The 4513-nt window shown below is 34.6% G+C and overlaps 1 long non-coding RNA gene across 1 annotated transcript; it reads left to right on the forward strand.

Moving 5' to 3' along the window:
- The first annotated feature begins 285 nt into the window (after positions 1–285).
- LOC127159296 (uncharacterized) lies at positions 286–2290 on the forward strand. The gene is made up of 4 exons (XR_007826411.1): positions 286–802; positions 908–1519; positions 1607–1890; positions 2035–2290. It is a non-coding gene; the product is annotated as an uncharacterized LOC127159296 (long non-coding RNA).
- The last annotated feature ends 2223 nt before the right edge of the window (positions 2291–4513 follow it).

The following is a 4513-nucleotide window of genomic DNA, read 5'->3' on the forward strand; positions in this document are numbered from 1 at the left end:
AATTCTCAGAACAAAAAGGTTCTTAGAATGTCCAATATGTGTTTTTATTTTATTGTTTTACAATTCTTTTGTTTTCTTTAGAAATCCTGTAAGCACTTTAGATTCTCCAGATTCTTGGCAATACACAGCCCTAATATATATATATATATATATATATATATATATATATATATATATATATATATAAATATACACACACACACACAATACTGTGTTTGGCAATCTGTTCCTTGCTCATTATCCCTGCACACTGAGGGGAACATATAATTAAACATTAAAATAAGTAATTAACAATTTTATTAACTACATTAATCCAATTTATTAAGCACTATAAATGAGCTGTGGTGTTGAGTTACATAATTATATTAAAAAAGTAATAAATAACCCTCTGATGAATAGCATATGCCCATCAACCAAACATCTTGGTAGAAGAAATATGGGCCAAGAAAAGAGGCGGCATACTATGTAGTAAAATCGGCCCATATAAAGTGTTTACATGTTATGTTGAATGCCTCAGACCTGGAGAAATGCTTGAAAGTGAGCTAGAACCCATCAGTATTTATAAATCTGCAAACAGTGTGTGTAATTGTTCTTTTAAAATATTTTGGTTTAATCAATTGTTTTTTAGGCATAAATAAATGTAATGTAAGGGATACAATTGTGTAAATCTATTTGTTTTTTGTTTTAGGTTATCAATGCATACTTGACCTTGCTTACAAAAAACTACACAGGCAAGGGCTATGTACTTGATTCATATCAGGCATCAAACCTCTGGAATGGCAGTGGCAGTTTAATGAAAAGGGTAAAAACAACAATCCTGATTTCTTTAAATGGACCTTTCATGTTTTTCATGTAGGAGAACTAGTAAACTGACCTTGTTACAATATTTCATGCATCTCCACTGTAGCTGGATCCAGGCAAATATGATGTTGTGATTGGTTCAATTAACGAGAACAACCACTGGACACTCATGGTCTGTTTCTTTCCAGTCTCATCCTTCTGTGAACTAAAGTGATAGAAATTCAGAGCAAGGTTAAATAATTTTCATTTTACAGGTGATTTATCCTAAAGAACGGAGGATTCTATACTTAAATTATCTTGGTGAAGACCATAAAAAATTTGCTCAGTGTGAAAAGGTTGTAAGGTCAGAACAAACATATGCCCTTAATGTCCTCATTTATTAATTGCTTGTCTGATTTTTGTTAACGTTTGAAATATTTCTGAACCCAACAAAGCAAATTTATGGCCACAAAAGGAATTGCTGGGAAGTGGGAATGTGGTACTTTACCACACAGCTTTCAACAGGATGGCAATTCATGTGGGATTTTTTTTTTGTTGTTGTTGTTGTTTTTTTTTAAAGCACAGTTATCAAAAGTGTTAAAGTATTGGGGGTTTAATTAATTATTTTTGTAGTTTGCAGAAGCAATTCTAACAGGTGGCAGTTTGGAGTTTAAAACCACAGCTGCAAATATCAATATGTTTCGCAAAGAAATGGGCCTGTGTCTGCTACAAAAAAGTGGTATGTATGTTTATAAAATTGACACATCATTTGCTTCATCAATATTAAGATATTAAGTGCATTTTGTTGGTGCTTTTATTTCCATAGATGACCTTTCAGACTTATGCTTGGCATGTGGGGACAAATACCCATCCACACAAGATACACATGACTCTTGGGTCTGTCAGCCAGCAATTGCTCTTTGAATGTTCTTTGAATGTTTCTTTAAAATATGCTGTCATGTCATTGTTTTATTCAGATTCAGTGTGACTGCTGTAATGGGTGGTTTCACTGGGAATGTGTAAACCGACCCAATACAAAAGATGTTTTTGTCTGTCCTGGATGCCAAGGCCCTGTTTAATTTAATTTGATTTCTATGCACCATTTGATTTGTAAGTCATCACTTAAATCCTAAATTAAAATCATCACTTAAATTAAAAACACCTCTTTAGCCAGACTTTACAGAATGCATCATGTATCTGCACTTCAAAAGTACAAGTTAAAATGCAAATAACACTTTTTTTTTTCATCTGCAGATAATTACTCTCTGTCTGCCCTTCCAACTTACCTCAGGATGCCCATATAATCCCAAGCTTCAGTTGGATGCCAGACTCTCACAGAGACAGTGCCCATCCCAAGGTTCTGGTGGTGCTGTTCTGGATGTACTCCACATATTTAATTCTTTCCTGGTTTTGCTTTTTTCTTCATGCTTTAAAACATGCAACATTGTAAAGCACCATATAATTATATGAGAATAGAGTGGAATTTCTTGTAATGACTATGCATTCTGATAATGCCTAATTTCTACTGATGTATTAATGTATGAATAAAATAGGAAAAGTTAACTCTTTGTGTGTGTGTGTGTGTGTGTGTGTGTGTGTGTGTGTGTGTGTGTGTGTGTGTGTGTGTGTGTGCAGAAGCACAAACTTTTATGGGTAATACATTTAAAATTACCTTTCTTTTCTTTTTTCTTTTTAGACCTCTTTTCTTTTTGCTTTTTTAATTTTAGGTCTCATAATCATCTCTGCTAATTATATAATTTTTCAATTATTACAAAGCTCTTGACAAAAAAAAAAGTGTTTGGTGTTTAGTATTATCCACATAAGCTACACAGCAAAAACATTTTCATATGGCCACGATATAGCGTTCTGATGAAAGCACATGCAAAACAATAAGCATTTTAGCCTATTATGTGAATAACATAAACAGCTGTACATCTAAACGGGGCGTATGAACATTCGGCTTTATTACATTATCGAAATAATTCATCAAACAAGAGCTGAAGAAGTTCAAAAGGCCACGCCCACCACGGAACAACCGTATGAATATTCGTCCTAAGCCCGCCCATTTGGAACCGTTTTTCACGGGAACTGAATATTACACAACACTGTTTTTTCAAAAGGTTTAATCCGGATAAAATTGATCTGGATTTAGTAATCCTTTTTTTTTTTTTTTGCGATCCGTGATCACGTAATCCATCTTACTTTTGAGCCAGTTTTAAAGCAACATCAGATTGGATCAATCTGATCCGGATAGGAACTTTTCAGGATCACCAAATCTGGATAACCAGTGCTCAAACAGGATAGGAAATCACTATAGATATGTAAAGAGCAACAAGTAGAACAGCCAGTGTGGGGTCAATATAAGTTTATTTTTATTTGAAATGAAAACACACACATTTAAAAAAAAAAAAAAAAAAAAAACACCCCATCAAGTCTGGCTTTGGTTTGCTGCAGTTTTGTCAGAGTCAGTTGTTCCGTGTCAGTTGGTCAGTTTTTGGTTATTCTGTAATCATTGCATGCATCACTAATAAATATTCTAAAAACAAAAATATTTTCGATTGTGATGAATATATATATATATATATATATATATATCAATTAGTGACCAAATAAAATTGATTGTTTTTGGTCAATTTTGACAGCTGTTTGGGGGATTATTTTATGAGGCCAAACTCTTTCTACTTTGCTCTAGGCCTATACTGAAAGGCTGAATACGTTAAAGCCTACCTAATAACTGTAGCCTGTCGGATGAACAAATAAAATTAAAACCTTATGAATAAATAGGATATCTTGTAAGATACTGCATGATCCAAATATAGTATTATTTGATACATTTTTAAAATTTTCATTACATTTTGGGCATGAAATCCACGCTGAATCCACCCTTCTGATGGGATCAGTTTAATCCAGATTTTTTGGATCAAAGTGGGCCCAGTTAATCCATAACACCGGATTGCAACAAAAAAAAAAAAAACTTTTAGGTGCATACCGCCATCTACTGTACCGCCACCTAACTTTCTAGTATTCCTTATCCCTTCTCCGTCTCCTTCTGTTCCTAGTATCCCCATCAGATTCCACTCCCTTCCTGCCTCCTGAACCTTATCTTGGAGTACCTGTCTTTCCACCTCGTGCGATCCACAGTGTAATATAACATGCTCAGTTTTTTCTTTAACCCTACCCAGCTAACATTGGTCCGACGGCAACGTCGTGTCCCTGGCCAAAAATAGTCGCGGTAGGACGGCATATCCGTACAAATATGTAACACAGAATACTTAGTAAAAATGCATTCAGATACGTTTGTACATATCTACAGTTCTCTGTGGTTGCATGTATAATTGTTACTTTTAAGTTTTAGCTTCGTATAGTTCAGTATATACACTGTTGTGAACCACCCAGCAAACATTTGGACGTGTAAGGATCGTTGAAAAGACGTCCCTCCGACACGTCCCGTCATGGTTGAAAAATAGTTCCAAAATGAAAATTGAACCGACGTCTTTGACGTTATCTGGACGTGTACTGCACGTCTTTTTCTGTGCGTCCCTGGACGTCTAAATGGGTCTTCTTCTGTATTTCTATACTATGTGTTAATTTAATGTGTTAATATAATTTTAGTATATAAGTCTCTATATAAAATAATCACACACCCATTCTGTAACATCGTGAAAAGGCAATCAGTTATGTCGTGATGTTTAGACACCTTAACTTACAAGTTCAAAAACGGTCCAAAGTCGGT

This window comes from Labeo rohita, unplaced genomic scaffold (assembly GCF_022985175.1).
Source record: "Labeo rohita strain BAU-BD-2019 unplaced genomic scaffold, IGBB_LRoh.1.0 scaffold_2061, whole genome shotgun sequence".
In the NCBI taxonomy this organism is placed as follows: Eukaryota; Metazoa; Chordata; class Actinopteri; order Cypriniformes; family Cyprinidae; genus Labeo; species Labeo rohita.